This window comes from Meles meles, chromosome 12 (assembly GCF_922984935.1).
Source record: "Meles meles chromosome 12, mMelMel3.1 paternal haplotype, whole genome shotgun sequence".
Lineage (NCBI taxonomy): Eukaryota > Metazoa > Chordata > Mammalia > Carnivora > Mustelidae > Meles > Meles meles.
Genome location: NC_060077.1, coordinates 80,926,217 through 80,944,138, shown reverse-complemented (window position 1 = coordinate 80,944,138; position 17,922 = coordinate 80,926,217).

Genomic DNA, 17,922 nt, shown 5'->3' with positions numbered 1-17,922 from the left:
TTATTACAGAATATATTTTGAAAAAGATACTTCTATTTAATATAAAATACACAAAATGATCCAGATTAAGCTTTTCCTATGATAAGACCATCGTTTTACCTGTCAGGAAATGACTTATTTAAGAACAGAATGAAAAGAGGGGGAAAAAAACATGGAGAAAACACAGATAGTTTTTTAGGATGTTTTCATTAATGCTTTGATGTAAAAACTTTGCACCGCCAAAAATGGGATATATTCATAAGGTTTGAATGAATGTGTAGTTCTGCGATGTGACAGTTCTCACAGTGCTTGAAGAAAGCCCTTCTCTAAAATCCTAGGAGCAATCTCAAATGTGTCCAGGCAGACTCCCTATGATATTTCCCACATGACAAATTTATCAGAGAATCAGTCAACTTTTTTGTTCCAGGAGCTGGATTATTTTTTAATCGTAGGTGTTGTAGGTAGTTGTATTGGCCTCTGTTCTGCAGTCTGGGAGGTCAGACACTATCTTTTCTTTCCTGTCCTTGAAATGCCTAGAAGCAAATGCCTGCAATTTGTTTTCTCAGGATAATAAAATGTCACTTTCCAGTGAAAATGGGATGGCTATAAATTGGAAAAAACATTATGATTAATTTTTTTTTGATTTGTACTTAGAATTACTAAAAATGTTGGGCTTTCACTTCAGAATAAGGAAACTCACAAAAATATTTGTAGGAAACATTAGTGCTGAATTCTCCCCAATTGAATAAAAATGAAATAGATCGTTTCAACTGGAGATGAAATGTTCAGGAAATGTACTGCTAATGGTGCCACAGCAATTAGGAATTAAGCACTGACAACAGGAATACTATATTTTACATGTATCAAAGGGTGATCATTTAAGCCTTCTCACTAATTAAGCACATTATCTCTAATTGGGCACTTTAAGGATACATCCTTATACTCTTTTGTAATGATAATAATATTAACTGGAAGATCATTATCAATTTTAAAACTAAGATTAGTATTTGGTCTTTCTTAACTGAAGGGAATACCCTTCAGGTTATAATGTTTATGTGACGGGACCAAACAGATTCCAACAGTAAAGTTAGTTCTATGTGGGCCATATTTACTTCAGTTCTGTGCTTGGTAGTGAAATAGAAGAGCATGACCATTGGGCCATCTAGTATATTTAAAAGGCGATGGAAGGAATATGAAAGCTTATATATCATGTCTTCTAACATTTTCCATCTTTATTTTGAGAGCAGTGGGAGGCATGTGGTCTTTTAAATATCTGGAGTGGTAACATCTGCTCAGTAGACCCAAGGTTTATCAGCTACATCCACTCCAAGGGCAGCCAGATCAGCCAGATACAAATGTTCATTAACAGACTTGGCCCTGGTCTCCTGCCTGTAATCTCTACATTCTCTTTTGCCCTCTTGGCTTTTTACAGGCCTTTTGTAAGAGCCTAAAAAACTTCCTTGGAATCTGCAAAATGCAACACAAACAAAAAGGAGTAAAAAGTCATGTTTCTGATAAAGGACTATTAGCTCTAATTATGTCACTAATAGTCCATTGAGAGGGAACAAGAAAAAGTCTCCAGATAAGGACCTGAAAAAATACTGAAAATCAACCTTTGAATTACTTCTATCCATTTGAGCTCCTTGTGGATACACAAGTGAATTAATATTTTATTTGCTTTTTTTAGTCTGAATAACAAAAATAAATTCAAACTTTCAAAAAAATAAAAGATTTTTAAATTCAAAATTGCATGTGTGATTTATTTAACCTATTTGCTGTTCTTCCTCAGTGTCATAAACGATTTTTTTCTTGACTATTTATCTAGTCTTTAAATTTCTCAACATTTATATAATATGAAAAAATAACACATTAAAATAGATTTATTGTTAAAGTCATCATTCTACTTCTCGTTTTGATAAGGTGTTTGCAAGGCATACAGATAAATATTAAATCTCTTCAGGAACAAATAGATTTATCATAGAGGATGCATTTACATTGTGATAGTAAAAGCCAAACTTATAAATGAGAAAAGTATCTCTACATAACATAGTTGGAACTTATTATACTTTTATAGCCATGGAGCTCATTAGTGACCATTGTAGGATGATGTAACACTGAGAATTTCTTGCTCTAAAACCACTAGCAGAATAAAATATTCTTGGTACACACTCAGAGATTGTATACATATTCCAACTCTAGGAAATCTTTATGCCCTGTCCAAATTATGCTATTATAATTGTGGTTAAAAACAATAGAAGTTATGTTATTTATGAAAAGATGAACAGGGTTGTAGGTATAGCATAGCTAATGGGAAAGGAAACATGACAAAGCTAACACATAAAAATATCTTTTTTTTTAAATTTTTTAAAATTTATTTATTTATTTTCAGCGTAACAGTACTCATTGTTTTTGCACCACACCCAGTGCTCCATGCAATATATGCCCTCCCTATTACCCACCACCTGGTTCCCCCAACCTCCCACCCCTGCCCCTTCAAAACACTCAGGTTGTTTTTCAGAGTCCATAGTCTCTCATGGTTCATCTCCCCTTCCAGTTTCCCACAACTCCCTTCTCCTCTCCATCTCCCCATGTCCTCCATGTTCTTTGTTATGCTCCACAAATGAGTGAAATCATATGATACTTGACTCTCTCTGCTTGACTTATTTCGCTAAAAATATCTTGACATAAAGTGTCCAAGTCAGGATTAATGGGAATGCTGATGACAATTTAAATATGTCACTGTTTGAATAAGGCTGGATTTGGACCTTAACAAATGGGAAGTTGTTCTTGAGGTTGGCTTTACATTAAGGTACTAGTGTCATCTGTTTCATATCTCATTTCTTATTTTATTTTTTTAAGTAGATATATTTATTTGAAAGAGAGAGAGAGTGCATAAGCAGGGAGAGGGGTACAGGGAAGGGAGAGAGAAGGACAAAGAATCTCAAGCAGACCCCCCGCTGAGTATCCCGCCCCACTCGGGCCTCCATCCCATGACCCCAGGATCATGACCTGAGCCAAAATCAAGAGTCCAGTGCTCAAAGGACGGAGCCACCTAGGTGCCCCAGTTTCAGTATCTGTTTTGATAAAAACTAATCCACACAATTATTTTCTCTTTTAAACATAATTGTAGACCCACTGAGTATGTAATGAGTTAGCATTCTTGGCAGTTAGTGTACCTCAGAGCAGCATGTTGGTGACTCACTTTGTTTATCCCTTACCAATAGACTGATAGCTAATATAGTAGTTGTGGTGGCTTAGATTTTTATATTAATATTATTATTTGTTGTGTATGCTCTATTTTTATGTATTTAACTCAACTGGCAAAACAGAAAGCAAGAGGAATACTTAGATGGAAACACAAGTTAAAGTGCCTAAAATATAGTCTGCCAGTTTACGTCAGGATATTACCATTGCAGGATCCTTAAGTGATATTCATCATATAAAAATTACTTTGTAACACCCTAATATCCCTCCTTATTTGTAAAAAACTATGACAAAAATTAAAATATGGTAAATTTGTATGAAATTAGGCTTTTCATTTATTGGAGCTAAAAAAAAAAAAACACCTATGCCTACAATATGTTATATTCTTGAGAACAGTAGCCAGAAACTCTGATAATCTGGTCATTTAGAAAAATATATGAAAATCATAAAAATAAGCCAGTGGGAAAAATAAATAAACTAGTGGATTTTTAAATACAAAAATTCTAAACATGAAATTTTAAAAATGTTCTCATTATAAATATTTAAATTTCTATTTTAATACATTAGAGTTTCAAGATTCAAAGAAAGCATATCAACAGTATTGTGGGGCACTTGTGTGGAATAAAGAAAACTATGTCCATTTGAGTTTCAGTTTCCCAAGAAACAAACTGACCTACACTTCTGGCTTCCTAGGGAAAATTTCTTATTTTTCCTTTATTTAATTTCTCTTTAACTTTATTGAACCCTTACTCTTCCTTTGACATACAATCCTTGTTGAGGCCTCTCTGATAGAGGTGGCTCATTTTCCCTTACCCATGTCATAGCTCAGGCTGCCATACCAAAATACCATAGGCTGGATGGCTTAAACAATAGAAATATTTTTTCTCACAGTTCTGGAGACTTGAAGTCCAAGATCAAGGTCCCAGCAGGGTCAGGGTCTAGTGAGAGCTCTATCCTTGGATTGCAGATGGCTGCCTTCTTGCTGTACCCTCACATGGTAGAGAGGGAGAAAAAGAGAGAAAGAGAAACAGAAAGAGCTCTTTGGTGTCTCTTCTTATAAGGACACTAATCCTAATGTATCAGGACCCGACCCTTAGGCTGTCATTTAACCTCTTCATGAAGATTATTAACTGTGTTTCCAAATTGAGTCACATTAAGGGTTAGAGCTTTAACATTGGAATTTGGCAGGGAACACAGTTCAGTCTATAGCAGCTCATGTACCTTGGGTAGGGAGCTAGGACAGCAGTATCCTCACTCTTCCATGCAACTTTCAAACCATTCCTTCTCCACCCTCATGTAAACCGCCTTGTTCTTTTGGGGCCTCTTGTTCAGGAACTCCCAGAACACACTAGAAGAGCTCAGTGTGTGTTCTCTGTGTGCCTTCACTAGGGACACTGAACCTAGCTTGAGAAAATCAAACAAATGCATAGACAGAAGTGCCTGTAAAGTCATATTCTACAACTTCAACTTCAATCTCAGCATTGCCCAGATTCCTTCAGTTGCATAAATAGTTGTTTCTTTTTTTTCACAGGAGAACCATACCAACTAGCCTTCCACTTCTAAAATATGGTCAGATTGCTCTTTGACTGGTTAACTGATTATTTGGATTGGATAATTGATTATTGAAGTAATAGCTTGTCAGGTGCAAAACTCATTTTACTTTCTGTTATCAAATTTAAAACTTATCTGTAAGTCCTCCATATTCTCCTTCTAAAACTAATTCCTCCCAACTATGATGTATACGTTAAAGTTTTTTAAAAATGTACAACTAAAAATACTATAAGCAAAGTTAAGAGATGAGGAATATGGTGGTAGAAACATTCTTTTGCAATGTGTTTAACCAGCAGAGGGTTAGTATCCAATTTACATAAGAAGTTCCTGCAAATTAGTAATAATGAAAAACAACCTAATTGAAAAATGGGCAAATGCCATGAATAGGCATTCCACAAAGGATGCTTTTCTCTAGGACTATCAGGGAAATGCCAATTAAAACAATATGATACCAATTCACATCCATTTGTCAAAAATAAATTGAACAGCACCCTGTGTGAGCAAGAATGTAAGCTCTTAGATACTACTGGTGGGAGCATTCATTGGCACAATGACTCTGAAAAACAATTTGGCAATATCTGGAAAAGTTACGGAAGCATATTCTACAACCCAACATTTCTACATCCAGGGAATACCCTAAAGCAAGTATCATTCATGGTCACAGATGGTCATTGCTACATTACTTATAAAAGTGAAATGTCATAAATAACTAACATATCAACCATTATAACAATGCACAAATAAAAATGGTTGTATTCCTATCCTAGAAAACTATGTAGAAAGTAAATTAAGATTTTGATGTTTTGTAATAACATTGATAAATCTGAGCCATTTCATGACCGTTTTGAATCATTATCTTCATTTAACATCCAGACTATGACACCTGGTTCTCCTCCTAAATTTCTGGCCAGTCTCTCTGTCTCCTTTACTGATTGCTGGTCATCTCCATAACCTCTCTTTGGGTTTCTCTTTTCTATCAACATTTACTCCTTAAGTGATCTCATCCATTTTTATAGTTCTAAATACCATTCTTGTGCCAATGACTTGAAGTTTTATCTCCAGCCTAGATCTCTCCCCTGAACTCCAGACCCCTATATCTCACAGCTCATGTATTCAGCATCTCAACTTAATGTTTTGGACTTAGGATCCTATGACCTCATTTTTCACCTGTGTTACTGGAAGACGATTCTTGAAGTTGCTCAGAGCCTCCAAAATGTATCTCCAATCTGATCACTTCTCATCACCCCCATGGCCACCTGCCTGATTGACACCACCATCATCTTTTGCTTTTACTACTGAAATAAGTTTTACAAGAGGTTTCCCTCCTTCTGCCCTTGGACTTTTTCTTCTTTTCTCAACAGGACCATTGAGAACAATTTGTTAAAATGAATGACAGACCCTGTCATTCCTGTTGAAATACTCTCCCTCGGTTTCTACGTGATCTGGCCTTCATTAACCTTCCAGCCTCATCTTCTCCCTCCCCTTCCTTCTTCCCCTCCACCCCGCCATCCAGACCTCCTCATGACTCCTGGAACATGCCACCCACTACTATATCAGACTCTGCACTGGCACTTCCTGTTCCCTCCATTAGCCAAGTGACCACCCCCTCCACTTTCATCAGTCCTTTCTCAAGAGTAGCTCCTTGGATAAGACATCCCTGAACACTCCGTTCCAACTTCAAGTCTGACCCTCATCACTCTATCTCCCCTTTTCTACTTCCTCTCCTTAGCACTCATCAACATATAGTAGCTGATGAGTGTACTAGGGTTGTCATAACAAAATGCTGCACCCTGGGTGGCTTAGACAACAAACATTTATTTTCTCAGAGTTTTGGAGGCTAAAGTTCCTGATCGAGGTACCGTAGATTTGATTTCTGGTTTGGCCTCTCTTCACGGCTTGGAGATGACATACATGTCCGCACATGGCCTTTCCTCTATGTACATGTGAGTAGAAAGAGAAATTTCTGGTGTCTCTTCTTCTTATAAGGATACCAGTGCTATGGAATTAAGGCCTTTCCTTTATTATCTCAGTTAATCTCTGTTGACTCCTTATAGACCTTTATCTCTAAACTGGGTTACGTTGTAGTTTAAGGGTTCAATGTATAGATGTGGGATGGGGGGGTCCCAGTTCCGTCTCTACAGCGATCTATATAGAATATATCATATTTTGTTGTTTATTGTTTGTTCACTCTACTACAATATAAGCTTCATAAGGGCAGAAATTTTTGGTTGTTCACTGCTTTATTCTAGTACTTAGGATGATAGCTGAGGCATAGTTGCTATTTAATAAACATGATATGAATATATATATGAAATATAAAAAGCAAGTTATCATTTTACACTAAAAACATCATTTCAAATTTTCCAAAATAAAAATTATGCTACAAATTTTTATGAACAAATATGTATGTGGTAATATATTTTAAAATAATTGGAAGAATGCTAACTTCAGAATAATTAATTATTTCCCTGAAGAGGGGAAGGGAAATTACATTTGAGCTAGGTCAAAGCAGCTCTGTGACTATGTGATTTTATTTATTTTTTTTTTTAAAGATTTATTTATTTATTTATTTATTTGACAGAGGAATCAGAAGTAGGCAGAGAGGCAGGCAGGGGCGGGGGGCAGGTTCCCTGCTGAGCAGAGAGCCTTCTGCGGGGCTCGATCCCAGGACCCTGTGATCATGACCTGAACCGCAGGCAGAGGCTTAACCCACTGAGCCACACAGGCGCCCCTGATTTTATTTTTTAATATATTTTTTGAAACAAATACATGAAATATTATCATTTGTTAAATCTTTAGGGGTTATAGGAATGTGTGATATATGATTCTCTGTATTTTCTATTTTTAAATATTTCAAGAGAAAGAGATAAGAGTTCCTATAAGGGCAGAGACCATGTTCCTGCATGAATTCGAAACTCCTACTAATGTGAGTGATGGTCCATAGTAGGACCTCGATGAATATTTGGCAGGTAGACATAGTTTTAGACCATTTGGATGTTTTTGTCTTCGGATCTGAGCATAATACTTGGTATATAAACACAGCAAATACAAGAGCAGGCAAGCAGAGAAACAAATAGATGAAAATATTTCTTGAAAGCTCTACAAGTCTCTCTAGCCATACTAATCATGCCCTTCCCTCTTTCTGACCCTTCTAGTCAGTGATTTGGGAATGGTATATGTATCTTGGCTGCCCTGTTCCACCATATCCTTTTCTGTTCTCACTTCTAATTTACATTTCTGCCAAGGTAGAAGCCATTGGAGAAAGCCTGTAGGGGATGACTAGGGCTTTAAAGCACTAATACTCTGCATTTCCCTATAAACCTTCAAGTCATTCGGAGCCCCTGTTTGGATTTGCACTTCCACGTGACTCTTTCTCACTAGCTTTGATAGATTATTCTGCCGAAAACAAGTCTTGTTGGCCCTTCAAAGAGTAGCAACAGAAACCTATTGTTTTTAATCTTTGCTTGACTCATTGACACTCTTTGCTAACATCATTTCCTGCCCCATCTCATGTCAGATGCCCCAGATCTGGCCAGATGTAGACCTCTTTCTCCCACCATTGCCTACACAGGTTTCCTAAAAAACATGTGGTTCCTGGTTTGTCTAATAATCTGGAGTCAGACATTTATATTTACCTTCCATAGATGAAGGATTCTAGCACACATTGAGAGTTCCTTTGTTCCTTTTTCTTAATTTTTTTTTTTTTTTTTTTTTTTTTTACAAACAACCAAGAGTCAAGTCATTAACCAGAATGTGAGGATATTCAGAGAACTCATTCCCTGGAATAGATTCTCACTCCATGTTAATTAGGGAAACAACAATACAGTGTTTCACACTTGCCTGTGTAATCTTTTCTCTCTCTTTCTACTTGGCCATGGGGAAAGTGGAGACACTAGAGATTAAAAGGAGAAAAGAATTTGGAATTACAAATTAAGATCCTTTATCTGATAAATACCAAACCAGAAATTAGAAATTTCACCTCACACCACACTAACAAATAGGTTTCAGATGCATTAAGAGTTAAAAAAAATCAAACCAGAGAAAAATTGAATAATGTATCATTATTTATCAGATCTCTGGATGGAAGTCTTTCTTAGTTTAAAAGGCATACCAAAAAAAAAAAAAAATTGGACATTTGATCTGCATAAACATTTAAAATTTAGATATGATTTTTACTTCAAAAAGATAAAAATACATAATTAAAACCAAAAGATGAAAAATACATTGAAGAAACTGTTTGCAACAAATACAGTATTTTCTACTATAAAAAGAGACCATTCAAATTGATACTAAAATACTAAGACCCTTGACACTGAAAAAGGATTGAGAGGCGTGGCCAGTCAATTCATGAATGGACTATATTTAGTAACAACATACAAATATGTAAGTAAAAAATATAATAATAAGGGAAATCAAATTAACAAAGCAAAGGGAACCAGTGGAGGCGGTGGGAGGCGGGCTTTAATTCCCACGGGAGAATGTGATTGGCTTGTTTGAGTATTTTTATGGCCTGGCAAGAAAGTATAATCTTTTAAATTGAAAAGGGGCAGTGATGCCTGGGTGGTTCGGTCGGTTAAGCAGCTGCGTTTGTCTCAGGTCAGGATCCCAGGGTCCTGGGATCAAGCCCCATGTCGGGCTCCCTGCTCAGCAGAAAGCCTGCTTCTCCCTCTCCCTGCCTCTCTGCCTGCTTGTGCTCTCTCTCTCTATTTCTCTGTCAAATAGATAAATGAAATCTTTAAATTGAGCAGGGGCAGGTGCAGCTGGTCTGGCTGACGGGGACTAGCTGGTGGAGTTTTCCATGCTGAGCATGAAGGAATATCTGGCAAGAGCAGTAAACTCATGGTTAGGCCTTTGGAACCCTGTGAGGCTCAACAATGTTAAGTTCAGCACTTGAAATTTTAGGTCTTAAAATTCATTCTCCCTGGAAGATAAGGAAGAAGACAGAGACCTAGTCTACTTCTCTTCGTATGAACAGTTTCTAGCCATGCACTCTGTGATAGTAATTTCCAGTACTGTCTGCTATTTTCTGTAATTAATCTTATCAGGGATTTTACTGGGAAAGATAGAATGAAACTGGTAGTAGATGCATAAAAAACTCATTTTACAGGGAAGTACAGTGGAAATTAATTTAAATGTGAATGACTCATATGTAAGGTGTAATTAAGATGGGTCCTAAATTAATACTTTAGTGTTCAATTAAACATGCATATATTCTATATTTGAATAAGCAAATGACGTAAATATTTCTGACTATGCATAGAAAGAACAAAGCTTGATCAGATATGTCACTGGAATTTAATTATTTTAGTTAATTTCACTCTATCAAGTCTTATCTGTCCTCTCAACGCTACCTTAATTTTAAGAAAAATAATCTAAGACCATTCTAAAGATTTTCTCTGTGACATTAGGGGCTTAGGTCTTATCCATTCTCGTGCAGTGTCTGTTCGTCAGGTACCATATGGAATTTGTCATCACGTTCTGTACTTTTTCAGTTAAAAATTAGCCGCTGAGACCAGAATGACATTCACTGGTGCCTCTCAGGATGAAACGGTCGCATCACCCACTGAATCAGAGCCCGTTGTTATAGGGCATTTTTAGTGAGCTCTGCAGTTGATTCCTATGCATGTCCAAGTTCGATAAATCCACTGATGCCAGACATGCTTTCATTTCTGTGGCTCAAGGAAGTTATACAGTAGCTCTCCATTTCTTCTAGCAGGGGCAGGCAGATGGTAAAAAAAGAAAAAAAAAAGAAAAGTGGTGAAAGGTTTGCATGCAGGCATCTCTCTTATATATGACCGTGGCAAGTTACATTGCTTCCTTGCACGCACTTGCTCTTCCTTCCCTGTAAAATGGAGCTAACCTACAGTATAATATACTGTGAGTCAAGAATCTGGTACACAGCTGGCATACACTGTACAACGAATACTGTCACTGCTCTCCCCTCCTTTCATCCCGCCTCCCCCATCTCTTCTCTTTTTAACTGCCCTGAGAGAACTTTGAACTGTAACTAAGGTAAAGTGAGTCATTATGAGTCTTCTACACCAAACCCCAAATTCTACACATAATAATGAGAATTTTACATTTATGGTCTACCAAGTATTATGTGCTTCTATGGGTAAACATTATTTTTTAGAAAAATGTGACAAGGTTGATTATTATGTATCCCAATCAATAGATTTATAGATGGGAACACTGAGGATGAGAGGAGAATTTAACTGGCCCATTATCAGTTTAGTAGGTGTTGAAATTAAGATTCAAGTTCAAATAAGTCCAGATACCCAACTTGTCCCACCAAAGCAGCCCAAAACTACATTCTAATTTTATTTTATTTTTCCAAAAAATAATTTTGGATGATGCTGTTGTTTTTTAAAACCTGTGTTCAAGTATCTCAAGCTCATATGCCTAATAGGACCAGGAAAAAAATGTAAATGAGAGGAAAAGTGGGTTGTATCCAGCTGACACAAAGACTGATTTATATATTCTTTGACCATTTTTTCTTGAAACACATAACCCTCTAAACCTCGCTTTTCTTTTTCTAGTTTTGATAGAAAACATAGTTACAGAAAAAACCAATAGCAGGAGCATGATGAGAAATGGCAGCTAAATTTTGGCTTCAGGATTGGGGCAAAATAAGAAAGTGGCAAGACATTGGCAAAGGCAGAGTGAAACCTCACAGCTTATCTGAAGAGCACAACCAGCTGTATAACCCACACCTGCCACACTGAAATTCAGGTCATAAGACTCCAGACCTGGTTTCTAAGATTTTTTTTTTTTATTTTTATTTATTTTTTTTTTTTCCCATTTTATTTATAAGATTTTTTTTTAAAGATTTTATTTATTTATTTGACAGAGAGAAATCACAACTAGGCAGAGACGCAGGCAGAGAGAGAGAGAGAGGGAAGCAGGCTCCCCGCTGAGCAGAGAGCCCAATGAGGGACTCGATCCCAGGACCCTGGGATCATGACCTGAGCCGAAGACAGAGGCTTAACCCACTGAGCCACCCAGGTGCCCCAGACCTGATTTCTAAAGAAAAGTCAGAAAGCTGCGTTTTAATCAGAAATCTCACAACTTTTGGTTGTTGGCCTAAAACAATACAAGAAAACAACCACTGACCATTGTGCTGGCCAAACAGAACAGCTCTGTGGCCCACCTCTAGCCTACTGATCACCAGCTTGGAACCTTTCCTCTTCATGAGCAATAAACACCTGAGGTTTTAAGACTCCATACTTAGGGAAACTGTTTTTGTTAAAAATGGTCTCAAGCATGGGCTTTTGTGTCAGCAACTCCTGCTTGAAGTGCCCTTCCTCGAAATTTTTGTGTGACTAACCCCTGGTTGGTCAGTTTTCACCTCCAAGATGTCTTCCTTGATCCTTCTACTGGATGTTGTCCACACTTGTCTTATTCTGTCCCGCTACCTTTCTTCAGGGAGTTACTGCTCTCTGAAGTGACCCTATTTGTTTCTTAGTGTGGGTCATTCCCATTGGAGGATGATTTCCTTCAGGCTAGGAACCTTGCATGTCTTGTTCATCATTGTATTCTCAAGACCCACTGGGTAAATGTTCCACAGTAGTTCACGAGGGAGAGTAACAAGTACCTACTAAGTACCTCCTATATGTCCACGTGATATGTCTAGAGATGTCTAGAGATCAAGTATTTGATGGCTACAAAGGCCAGAATAAGCAAAGGAGCTAATTGTACCCTTTCCAGTGCCGAGCACTCAGTAGATTACCAATGAACATTTGTAGAGTAAGTGAACACTAAGTAAGTCACAAATAATACAGATTCATTTAATTTACACTTAGCTTCCTAAAATCAGGCATGGTTGGGTTTAATATCCATAGTATTTGAATGTATCAGCACATTATGTGCCACATTATTCCAGAAATTGCATATTTGACTTGACCACTGTTGCTAATAAAAATGACCTTTTACAAAATGATTTGCATAGCATGCTCATGGGACTCACTTACTTTGTTAGGCAATTAATCCAGCATACTAACCAAAATTACACATTTTATATTTATTAATAAAGGTAATTTAGATGTTTCAGATATACTGTAAAGCTTTTTTGTAGATTGAGCAAAATATGGCTTTTCATCTATACACAGTCAAATGGTTTCTTAATAACACAATTATCTTTGGCTGATTGATTCAGGGAATTTTGCTCATTTTTTTCTCAAAGTACTGTGATATTCTACATCTCACATTACTTTAATTTTTAAGGAACAAAGCACTTCTTGCTTTTTCTAGGTGACATTTTCTCTTTTTGCAGTACCAGCTATGAACTGCACATGGCTAATCTTGGATTCCTAGAATTGATAGAAAATTAGCTATGCCTAATAAATTCCATGCATGTTCCCCTACTGCGTGTGCATATTAAAATAAAAACAAATAAAATAATCAGGTTTCTAAAGAGACGCTTCTATAAAGTATTCTTTTATGCAATCAGGAGTTCACTAATGAAATTGTGGATAATATCAGCTACCATTTGTCATAAATCTCACCTTTTAAGAGTTTCACTTTTATTTTCTTTAGAAGGGAAAGAGCTTATGTTGGTTACTTCTTGTGCCTCCATGGCCTGAATGTTTCAGAATAGAGAGGGGAATTACACCTAAAATGGCAGTCCTGCAAAAATAAGGTTTGGGGTCTTTTCTCTGGAAGTGGCTTCTGGAAGCTTCAAAGTAATCCTACCCATTTGTACAAAACCTCCGTGTACTTCTGTGAATCATCAATTTAGACTAATATGTCTGATGATGTCGGAAAGTTTCCACATAAAAATCTTTAGCAACTGTAACAGAATTTCTGTAGAAATACAGAAACAACCCTCCATAATTTGATAAGTGGAATTCAAAATAACCCAATCATGAAAAATCTATGCATAGTATTTTTTACTCATTTTTTAAAATATTTTATCTATATGTGGAGAGAAAGAGAGACCAAGGGTAGGAGCAGAGGGAGAGGGACAAGTAGACTCCACGCTGAGTGCCGAACCTATAGGGCTTGATCCCAGGACCCTAAGATCATGATCTTTACAGAAATCAAGGGCCAGGTGGTCAACTGACTGAGCTACCCAAGTCAATTTTTACTGAAACACATGCACATAAATAAAGATAGTGACATTGTGTGTAACTGACCATACACACAAAATTAACAAAATCATATGATCACAGAATAGTCTTGGATAAGAAGTCTTACCTTTCCCCACCAGAAGATGAAATCTTAAGCACTCTCCTCCACTCACACATTTAACCCAGTATAAAAGCTTGTCAAGCCATGCAAGTCCCATTTGTTCTACAAGCACCTTCTCTTCATTTATTCTTGTGTTCCAAGTCATCCCATCGTTATTACTCTTGCCAATTCACTGACAAGCATGCTTATAGAGGTACTGAGATTAAAGGAAATAAAGCCATGGTACTTTCTACCATTTCCTACATTATTTTCTTTTTTTCTCTAGCTTTATTGAGGTATAATTGACAAATAAAAATTATATTTATGTAGGGTATCCGTGATGATTTGACATAGGTATACATTGTGAAGTGATTATCACAATCAAGCTAATGAACACATCCATCACCTGACGTAGCTAACATTTCGTTGTTGTGAAAACACTTAAGGTCTACTCTCTTAGTAAATCTCAAGTGCACAATACAATATAATTAAGTATAGTTGCCATGTTATACAGTAGATCATCAGAACTTACTTGTCTTATTATAATGGAAAATTTGTACCCTTTGACCAACATCTCCTCATGTCCCCTACCCCTCAGCCCCTGGCAGCCACCAACTACTCCATTTCTACGTGTTTGACGTTGTTTTAGAGTCTACATATAAGGGAGATCATATAGTCTGTGTCTTTCTGTCTGACATATTTCACTTAGCATAAGACCCTCTAGATTCATCCATGTTTTCATAAGTGGAACAATTTCCTTCTTTTTGTCTGAATAATGTGTGTGTGTGTGTGTGTGTGTGTGTGTTTCACATTTCTTTATCCATTCATCTGTTGACACATACTTAGATTGTTTCCATATTTTGGCCATTGTGAATAATGCTGTCATGAACATGGAAGTGCAGATATCTCTTCAAGATTCTGTTTTTATTACCTTTGACATGAATGAAGTCATGTCCCAGAAGTGAGATGGCTGAATCATATGGTAATTCTATTTTTAATTTTTTTTTTGAGGAATCTCCACTCTGTTTTCTATCATGCCTGTATCCTACATTTTTTTTTCTTTTGATACTTACCCTGTGAGCCTGATATAATATTTACATTTCCATTATTATGTTTTTTTTTTAAAGATTTTCTTTATTTATCTGACAGATAGAGACCACAAGTAGGCAGAGAGGCAGGCAGAGAGAGAGGAGGAAGCAGGCTCCCTGCGGAGCAGAGAGCCTGATGCGGGGCTGATCCCAGGACCCTGAGGTCATGACCTGAGCCAGCCTAAGGCAGCGGCTTAATCCACTGAGCCACCCAGGTGCCCCTCCATTATTATGTTAATAGTGAGGCAGTTACAGTAGGTGACACAAAATAAGCTTTACAAAATAAAGGAGATGCCAAAACAATGAACACTGTTATGCTGTAAATAAATAAACAAATAAACGAATAAAAAAAAAGAAAAAAAATAAAGGAGAAATTATGTCATGATAGTAATGAAGATATGATATGACTCTGAACCTTTCAGTGGATGATAATAAGCCTAACTCAGAAATAGCCTATTCCAGTTTGTACATCCAGTCCAATGTGATAGTGCTATAATTTTATTCCAATCACAATTCCATACCATTTTTACCATTCAGTTCATCTTATGGTTCAGAGTCCTACTAGAACGCAGACATTCAAGGGGAACTCTTAAAAATAACTTATTATTTTCATTATTAGTGCTGTTGCTAATTATTGCTGTTGCTAATAATATTGCTTAATATTACCGTATTTGGTATTAAGCTCTCTTTAGTAAAGAGTAAAGGAAGGAGTGATTAAAGAAATATCAATTACTTAGTTTATACAGTGAGGAAAGGGGCCTCAAGGAAGCCATCAGGAAAGGACAGCTGGACCAGAGCCTAAGAAGTTGCTATGGAAACCAGGAGGCTGCAGTGATCTAAGTAGAGGTTGTTCTGTGTCCTGTGTCCCCTGCTGGAAAGATGGCAGCATGTGGGGCCATGGGCATTACTGGAAGGCTTATACTGGCTGCTATCAGGTTCCAGAGACCTTTGTCCCAGTTTGTGAAAAACTTTGCCTTTTTTATTCCCATTTTACAGATTGAAAATAGTATGCATAAGGAGTATAAAAGCCACATTCAGTGTTGACCATACCAAGAACCCTATATAGTTCCACCTATCCTGATTAGAACACACCTTGGTGGTTTTATTATTATTATTATCATTATTACTATTATTTATGAAGAATTTCAGAAAGGTTGAAACCATTGGAGGTGGCTTGCCAGATAATATGGCCAAAATGTACAGGTCTGATTATTTGAATAGTTAAGAAAAACTTTCCCTATATTGCCCATTAAGGGAAGAATCTACAATAAACTCAGATAACTTGTTTTCAAAGAGGTAACATAAATGCCTAGGTTTTGTGACTCTGAAATTTTTTCAAGATATCTTGATAAGGATATTGGGTAAAGCTAATCAAGCAGTGAAGACGAAAAGCAGAGCTCTAGAAAATTTAAATATGCAAAAATCTAATATTTGGAAACAGTGAGTTGGAGCAAAGGTAGCTAAAAGAGGCCATGCTTTCTAGTCCTAGAGGATTTTCTTAACATTAACTATGATTTAAAAACAAACTCAGACTTCTGGGGAAGATGACAGAGTAAAAGGATCCCAAGCTCACTTCATCCCACAGATACAACTAGGTAACAACCACACTCGTGTAAATAACCCAGAAAATGACCCAAAGACTAACAGAATACATGCTTCACAGCTAAATGTAGAGAAAACGCTACACTGAAGAGGGTAGAAAGGGTAGCAATGTAGTCAGGAGCTAAATGGACCCCCTAAGACTGTCAGCGGGAAGGACGGACACTGCAAGCATGAAAGGGGAAAGAAACAGACCTTCACACTAGGTAGGCATCCAAGGCACAAGAAACCTGCATAGGGAAGATGAATCCCCATACCATTTAGTTTTAAAATCCAGAGGGGCGTAATTTTGCAGTTCTTAAAATCAGCAGGGCTTAATAAAAGTCAGTAGACTCAGTTCTGGGAGACCCAAAAGAGAAAACGGAAACTGAGTTCCCACACTTTACTGAGTACCTATTACATTAAGTATCTATTACAATTATTACATAATAATTACAATTATTATAATGACTTCTCAATACTAAAAATGATTTTTTTCTTTTTTAAAGAAGGTATCCGCTCACCCTTCATTGGATAAATCTAGATCATTAATTTTTTTCTTTTTTTTTTTTTTTTTTTTTTTTTTTTTTTTTTTATGGGGCAAGTGGAACTCTTTCCATTTTATTTATTTTTTCAGCGTAACAGTATTCATTCTTTTTGCACAACACCCAGTGCTCCATGCAAAACGTGCCCTCCCCATTACCCACCACCTGTTCCCCCAACCTCCCACCCCTGACCCTTCAAAACCCTCAGGTTGTTTTTCAGAGTCCATAGTCTCTTATGGTTCGCCTCCCCTCCCCAATGTCTAATTTTTTTTCTTTTACAAAAAAGGAAGGGAGGGAGGGAATGGGGGAGGAAGAGAGGAAAGGAAGAAAAAGAAAAGAAAAGAAGAAAAATGAGAGCATAATAAACAGACCCGCAGAGATTAAATATAGAAGCTGCAATTTGAAAAATGATGGTATATAGGAGGGAGATTTGTTTGAAATCTCAGAATGTGTGCTAGAAGGGCAAAGATCTTTAGGAGACTTCCCTCAGAACAAAAGAGTTGACAGCACTATTTCTCTCCCCTACTCCCAACCTGCATACACAGACACCTGTGGGAATCAGCAACAATGAGGACACTCTACACATGTTTTGTTAACAGCGTGCCCCACCATGCACTTCTGTGGATCCACCCCCTCCAACACAGCTGGCCTCTGGAGGAGATTTGGGCAAATGCAGGTCCCTTCCAGCAGCAGATCAGCACACCCCACCCCCCTGCTCTCCTGTGGATCTGCCCCCTCCAATACACCCTTGGCTAGAACCCATCCAAAGCAGTGACACAAGCCTTGCAGTGTGCAAATAGCCCCAACAG